Raw genomic sequence first — 8,321 nt, forward strand, 5'->3', positions numbered from 1 at the left:
ATGCAAATATATTATCTTGGGCATCTTTTAAGATTGGGAGCACTCATTAAGTATGACATGCTAAAAGAGTTGACATTGGACAAGGAAGACAACGTAATGGCTTATGTTTTCTCACATCTCAGTTAAAGTATATTGTTATTGACCTTCCAAACATGTTGAGCTTGCCATTACCCCTCATGCTAGCCAAATTCCTTGCACCAAGTAGAGATACTACTTGTGCTTCCAAATATCCTTAAACCCAGTTTTGCCATGAGAGTCCACCATACCTACCTATGAATTGAGTAAGACCCTTCAAGTAAGTTGTCATGTTGCAGGCAATAAAAATTGCTATCTAAATATGTATGACTTATTAGTGCAGAGAAAATAAGCTTTGTACGATCTTGTTGTGCAAGCAATAAAAGCGACGGACTGCATAATAAAGGTCCACATACAAGGGGCAATATAAAGTGACGTTCTTTTGCATTAAGATTTTGTGCATCCAACCCTAAACGCACATGACAACCTCTGCTTCCCTCTGCGAAGGGCCTATCTTTTACTTTATGTTTTTACTTTATGCTTGAGTCAAGGTGATCTTCACCTTTCCCTTTTTCATTTTATCCTTTGGCAAGCTCCTCGTGTTTGAAAGATCATTATATATATATATATGTACATATATATATATACACATATATATATATGTATATCCAACTAGATGTAAGTTAGCATAGGCTATTATTGTTGACATCACCTAAAGGTGAATACGTTGGGAGGCAACACAATAAGCCCCTATCTTTCTCAGTGTCCGGCTGAAACTCCATAACCACAAGTATTGCGTGAGTGTTAGCAATTGTAGAAGACTACAAGATAGTTGAGTATGTGGATTTGCTGAAAAGGCTCTATTGTTGACTCTTTCTGATGTTATGATAAATTGCAATTGCTTCAATGACTGAGATTATAGTTTGTTAGTTCTCAATGAAGTTTTTGAACCATACTTGACATTGTGAATTGATTGTTACTTGAGTATAAGAAATCATATGATAAAATCTATATATGTTGTTGTTACAAGAATGATCATGATGCCCCGTGTCCGTATTTTATTTTTATCGGCACCTCTATCTCCAAACATGTGGACATATTTTTCGTTATCGGCTTCCGCTTGAGGACAAGCGAGGTCTAAGCTTGGGGGAGTTGATACGTCCATTTTGCATCATGCTTTTATATCAATATTTATTGCATTATGGGCTTTTATTACACGTTATATATCAATACTTATGGTTATTCCCTCTTATTTTACAAGGTTTATCATGAAGAGGGGGATGTCGGCAGCTGGAATTCTGGCTGGAAAAGGAGCAAATATTGGAAACCAATTCTGCACTGCTCCAAAAATCCTGAAACTCCATGAAACATGTTTTTGGAATTAATAAGAATTATTGAGCGAAAGAAATACATTAGGGGCCCCACACCCTGGCCAGGAGGGTGGGGGGCGCGCCCACCAGAACTGGGCATGCCCCTATCTCCTGGGCTCCCCGGTGGCCCCCCGGTGTCCATCTTCTGCTATATGAGGGCTTTTACCCTGGAAAAAATCGTGGGCAAGCTTACGTGATGAAACTCCGCCGCCACGAGGCGGAACCAATCTAGAGCTCCGGCAGAGCTATTCTGCCGGGGACACTTCCCTCCGGGAGGGGGAAATCATCACCATCATCATCACCAATGATCCTCTCATCGGGAGGGGGTCAATCTCCATCGACATCTTCACCAGCACCATCCCCTCTCAAAACCCTAGTACATCTCTTGTATGCAATCTTGTATCAATACCAAAAATTGGTACCTGTGGGTTGCTAGTAGTGTTGATTACTCCTTGTAGTTGATGCTAATTGGTTTACTTGGTGGAAGATCATATGTTCAGATCCTTTATGCATATTATTACTCCTCTGATTATGAACATGAATATGCTTTGTGAGTAGTTACGTTTGTTCCTGAGGACATGGGTGAAGTCTTGCTATTAGTAGTCATGTGAATTTGGTATTCGTTCGATATTTTGATGAGATGTATGTTGTCTTTTCCTCTAGTGGTGTTATGTGAACGTTGACTACATGACACTTCACCATTATTTGGGCCTAGAGGAAGGCATTGGGAAGTAATAAGTAGATGATGGGTTGCTAGAGTGATAGAAGCTTAAACCCTAGTTTATGCGTTGCTTCATTAGGGGCTGATTTGGATCCATATGTTTAATGTTGTGGTTAGGTTTACCTTAATACTTCTTTTGTAGTTGCGGACGCTTGTAATAGGGGTTAATCATAAGTGGGATGCTTGTCCAAGTAAGGACAGTACCCAAGCACCGGTCCACCCACATATCAAATTATCAAAGTACCGAACGCGAATCATATGAACGTGATGAAAACTAGCTTGACGATAATTCCCATGTGTCCTCGGGAGCTCCTTCCTCATTATAAGAAATTGTCCAGGCTTATCCTTTGCTACATAAAGGATTGGGCCACCTTGCTGCACTTTATTTACTTTCATTGCTTGTTACTCGTTAGAATTTATCTTATCACAAAACTATCTATTACCTACAATTTCAGTGCTTGCAGAGAAAACCTTACTGAAAACCGCTTATCATTTCCTTCTGCTCCTCGTTGGGTTCGACACTCTTACTTATCGAAAGGACTACGATAGATCCCCTACACTTGTGGGTCATCATGGATGTGCAGCAATTCATTCGGTCTCAGATAGCCAGAACCATATACTGTTGTACCATCATTGCTCGACTTCCCGAAGAGGCGAAGAGCCAAGCGCAAGGTTATAATATTTTTGAGATGCCAAGCGCAAGGTTTATAGGAGAACAAGTAGTTGTAGTACTAGTAGTCCATAGTGTATGAGGAAGAAGCAACAAGAATGTATGTTTTTGCATGACAGTCACTTCTTACAGAACACGCTAGACCTAGTGGACCTCATTCTTGCAATGGGAGTATCATAGATGGCACGATTTAGAGTGGTGGGCAGCAGGGATAATATTCGGAGCTGATTCGTCTTAATCCCCACGAGTAAGTCCCATCAAAAGGAATAACCATCCTCTACATGTGGTCCTATGTCAAATGAGTAAATGAGACAAAAAGAGAAAGAGACAAAGTAAAAAAATCACCAGCCTTAGAGCCAGCCCTATTATATCAATGAATGATATTTCTACACCGTGATTGACATGGCTATCTTATTAACCATGTTGCGGAGGTAGCAACGGATTTTTATTTATTAGCGGAGGTAGCAGTGGATGGATATTCAACGAGGAGTGAAATGATGGTTGCTTCCTCGGTTAAACATAGAGAAAGGTGGGCCTCATGATTTGACGGCTCATTATTCATTATTACTGCCTATACTCTTTGCCCATAATAACTGCATGGTAGAGTAGTTGGCTATACTTTTAATAACCATGCTCGAAGAGAAGAGGTGCACGCACCCATGCACGTACTATTAGCACTCTTTGCGTCTTCCCCAACCACACATGTGAGACGGTGGAGCTGATTTCTGTATGATGATGCAGCACGCGTGATAATTTGATGTGTCAAGTAGCACTTAATGGAGGGTCGGGAACCACACATGAACGATGCCACATATTTAGAAATAAAGTTTTTTTCTTCAATGGCACGTACGCAATATAAATAGGTTCATATGGAGAGAAAAAGAAACCGCTACACTATATATACATCCAGGAGCCTACATGGTTGCTTACTGGGGTTGCTCTCTTCACACTCTCTCGCACAAAATGAATGTGGCCACATCTCTAACATTCGGGCAGATCACGTCCGCCGGGGTAAGGGGTCGATGCTTTGTGTAGATGCGGTCGCCGTCGATGACGGCGAAAACCCACTGCCGGCGTGTCCCAATCAGGGGTCCCCATCATTCTTGTCGGATTACGGGTTCCGCAAACCCTTGAAAGGTTTAAACTGTAGGGTGCATGCAGAGATCTCAACCTGCCCAGCCTGCCTACTCGCGATCATCCTAAGCCTAGCGCGTCGAGCTCGAAGAGACAAAGAGACACAATAGTTTATCCTGGTTTGGGCCACCTTGCGGTGTAATACCCTACTCCAGCGTTTGGTGGATTGCCTCGAGGGGCTGAGGATGAACTAGTATTGTGGATGAACTGGCCTCCGGAGGTGAGGTGTTCTTGAGCTCAAGAGAGCTGGTGGGGTGTGAATTAGATCAGATGCGATCCGATCCCCCTCTATGGTGGTGGCTAAGTCCTATTTATAGTGGCCTTGGTCCTCTTCCAAAATGTTGGCGGGAAGGCATCCCACAACGGCCGGATTTGAAAGGGGACAAGTAGTACAACTTATCCTGACAAAAGTGGTCTTCGCCTGTGAAAAGCCCCTGTTCGTGACGCTGCGGTGGGCTCAGTGACGACCTCCGTCCTGCCGTCCTGGTTGTCTTGGTCTTATTGCACAAGAATGGAAACGTTTGGCTGATTCCTCGGGACTCCGTGCCTGTGGCTTTCCTCCCTTGCACCGAAGAGGAAACTGGCGCTCTGCGCCCGCTGGCGCTCGGCTGGCCTTAGTCGTCATGGCTCACGTCAGCTGAGCCTCGTGAGGTGCACCTTGCATAGAACTCTCTGCCCCTCGGGAGCCAGCCTGAAGAGGCCGTTCCCATCGAGGGTCCTGGCATCGTCCGCCTCGCGAGGCTTGGCCCCTCGCGAGGGTCTTGAGCTATTGATGCTGAAGATGGGCCGTACCAGGCCGTCGATGGAGCCATGCGGTGAGCCGCAGGCAGACAAGTCTAGATACCCCCATATCCATAACGCCGACAGTAGCCCCCGGGACCAAGGAGCGCTTTGACTTGGCTTCCAGGCAAAGCCAAAGGGCAAGTGTGGAGCGCTGCATGCCCTAACCGCCTGTGGCCTTGATGACGCATGGCGATTGATGGGACGTGGCGTATCCACTTCCTCACCCTGCCTCGGCAACTGTTTCTATCTAACAAAAGGGGAGCCGCCTGCTGTCGTGCCTTCATTGCCTTTCCTTCGTCTTGCTCCAAATCCCCTTCTCCCAACACCAAAAGAACTCATCAGATCTGCTGATTTTCTCCTCCAATCTTCCGCCAAATGGCTGCTGAGAAGACAAAGGCTTCAGCCCCGGCTGGCGACCTCGCCTGGTATGAGCCGGTGCTGATCGCGCCCTCCGTCACCGAGGAAAAACTCCAGACCACGCTTCTCCTGACGGTGAGCGAGGACAACGAGTGGAAGGAGACTGCACTCCGGGTCGCTGCTGCTATGCCGGAACCCGCAAACAACAACTTTCTACCCTTTCTTCCTGCATAGCGTCTATTCGGGGCTGGTGCCCCCATTCTCCCGCTTCTTCTACGCCATTCTCCGCCATTACGGCCTGCATGTGCTCCATATTCACCCCAATTCCATCCTCCTCCTGTCCATCTTTACCCTTCTACTACGAGGCGTTCGTGGGGGTGATGCCCTCCGTCGCCATGCTCCGCCACTTCCTCTTCCTCCGTATGGGTGATGACCGACCCGCTGGGTGTATCGGATTCGTTGCAGCCCGGGCCGGGAAGAAGGTGGAGGATGCCCTGAAGAGGTGGGTCCTAATGGACGCCAAGTGCTCGCAGGAACTGCTGGAGCTGCCGACCGAGCTCCCCTCCTCCGAGAAGGGGTGGCTTTCTGAGAAGATCACCGACCCTTCCCTAAAGCCGTTGATGAAGAACATGGAGGAGGAGCTGAACAGCGAGAAGCTAACGGGGGCCATGATTGTCAAGGAGTTCTTGATGCAGCGCCTAGCGCCGCTCCAAGATCGGTCCTGCCCCTTGTTCTTGGGGGCGCCGACGACAAGATTCGCCTGCGCCAGGATGCCCTTCCAGAGGAGGAGCTGAGCAAGGTGTCACTTTATTTGACTGGGAAAGATCTATGCGGTCCTCCGGAGGAATGGCTCCTGCTGTACTGCCGAGTCGATGGGGAGGAGGTTGCTGCTGCCATGCCGTTCTTCGGCAAGTTCGGGCCCGTACATACGGGGCCTCTCGCGCCGCCCGCCTCCTTAGTGAACCTGTCCTCCGGTGACCATTCCTCTAAGGGCACCGAGGAGGAGGGCATGGGGGAATCCTCTGCCCCGAGGCAGGGGGAGCTCCTCCGCAACTGTTCTGATGATGATGATGATGATGCGCCTCTGGTGGTGGAGCTGACTTGCCCCCGGGGGTCACCACGAGGTCCGGGGCGGCCTCCTCGAAGCAGCCCAAGCGACTGGATGTGAAGAATGGTGTGATAACACTGATACCTCCGGGCAGTGCTCCGCCTTCGCCAGCAGCGTCCCGAGTGGTGCCGACCGTGTGCTCCCCTTCTCCCAAGGGTGCAGCTCCGACTGCCCCGGCTAGGCCCCCGTTGCTGGGCCTGAAGAGGAACTATGTCTTTTCCGACCAGTGAGTGCTTTCCCTTGGTCTTGTTATTGATTCTTGATGTGATGCTTAGCATCTTCGTCCGTCATCAGGCAGCAGTCATTGAAGAAGAAGGAGGAGGGCGCCAGAGTTGGCGTGGTCGAGCGCATTGAGGTGGCCGCCGCAGCCCTGGCGAAGGAGAGTGTCGCGGCCCCTGCAGTTCCATTGGCGATGTCATCTTCTCAGGGCGCCGAAGCCCATCCTCAAGAGGTGTCGGTGTCTTCCGCAGGGTTGACCTTGTCGGCACCCATCCTCGCTGCGGCTGCTGAGGTTGCCCGGCCTCCGGAGCCCCCAGTCCTTCTTGTTGCCGTGGTTTCTCCTGCCTTGGCACCAAAGATGTCTTCTCTTCCGCCCGTCGCGCAGCCGGGCCATGGTGCTCCTGCCGCCTCTAGAACCCTAGAGGAGGCACAAGCGGCACCGAACCTTCTCCAAGGTGAACTTCAGGGCCCGGACCAGCGCGCGGCGTTGGGGCGCCTGGGGCTGATCTTTGGATGGCTCCAGGCTGATGCGTCTTTCCGAGCGGCCTGGTCGCCTTGATGTTCAGCTCGTAGAGCTGCAGGAACTCGGCGGGCTCGGTAGTGCTGTCGTAGCGTGGGGGCAGGTCAGGCGTGAACTTGCTCGGCCAGATGACGTCGCGAAGCTCCAAGGTGATTGCGTGACATCCTGCTGTGGCCACGGGGGCCCGTTGAGGAGGTATAACTTGGTCCTGGTGCATGCACGCCGCCACCTCCTGTGGCGGCACGCGGGCATGACGCGGGGGTTCGGGAAGAACGTGTGCTTCTCCTTGAGGCTGCTGCACCACCTGGCAGCTCACCTCTTCCCGCGCAGGCGCCTGGCACAGTGGGTCGCGCTGTGGCGCCACATGCCTTGGCTCGATGATGACGTCCTGGGATGGAGGTGGTGGAGGAGCCCCATGAGCCACGTAGCCAGCGGCAGGCGGCTGCTAAGGTAGTGAGCGAGCTTGTGCAGTGGTGCCCCCGGCCACGCTGACGAGATTAGTGATCCGCTCGCGCCACCCCTCTTAGAAGTCGTCGACTGGGCGGTAGCGAAGGAGCTCCTGCGCCATGAGCAGAGCAGCCTGCACATTCGCCGGGCCATGACGCGCGTGGGAGGATGAAGCTGCTGGGGTCAATGACAGAGTGGCGGTGCGCCCGTCACGGCGCACGAAGGGTGCAGCGAAGAAGCTTGCTGCTCATGGCCGAGAGGGCCCATGGTGGTGTTGGCCACCGAAGACGGATGACGACGAGCACAACCATCGTCCACTGGAGCTGTCTGAGCAACACGAGTGGTGACTACGGTCTGACGCTCGGCGTGAGCTTGGCGTGCGTCGGCCATGGAGGTGTCGGAGTGATGGTGGATCGATCGGCGGAAGAGAAGATCCATCGCACCCCTACCTGGCGTGCCAAATGTCGGATTACGGGTTCTGCAAACCCTTGAAAGGTTCGAACTCTGGGGTGTGTGCAGAGATCTGAACCTGCCCAACCTGCCTACTCGCGATCCTCCTAAGCCTAGTGCATCGAGCTCGAAGAGACAAAGAGACACAACAGTTTATCCTGGTTCTGGTCACCTTGCAGTGTAATACCCTACTCCAGCGTTTGGTGGATTGCCTCGAGGGGCTGAGGATGAACTAGTATAGTGGATGAACTATCCTCGGGAACTGGGGTGTGCTTGAGCTCAATAGAGCTGGTGGGGTGTGAACTAGATCAGATGCGATCCAATCCCCCTCTATGGTGGTGGCTAAGTCCAATTTATAGTGGCCTTGGTCCTCTTCCCAAATCTTGGCGGGAAGGGATCCCACAACGGACGGATTTGAAAGAGGACAAGTAGTACAACTTATCCTGACAAAAGTGGTCTTCGCCTGCGAAAAGCCTTTGGTCGTGACGCCGCAGTGCGCTCGGTAATGACCTCCGTCGTGCCGTTCT

This window comes from Triticum dicoccoides, chromosome 4B (assembly GCF_002162155.2).
Source record: "Triticum dicoccoides isolate Atlit2015 ecotype Zavitan chromosome 4B, WEW_v2.0, whole genome shotgun sequence".
Lineage (NCBI taxonomy): Eukaryota > Viridiplantae > Streptophyta > Magnoliopsida > Poales > Poaceae > Triticum > Triticum dicoccoides.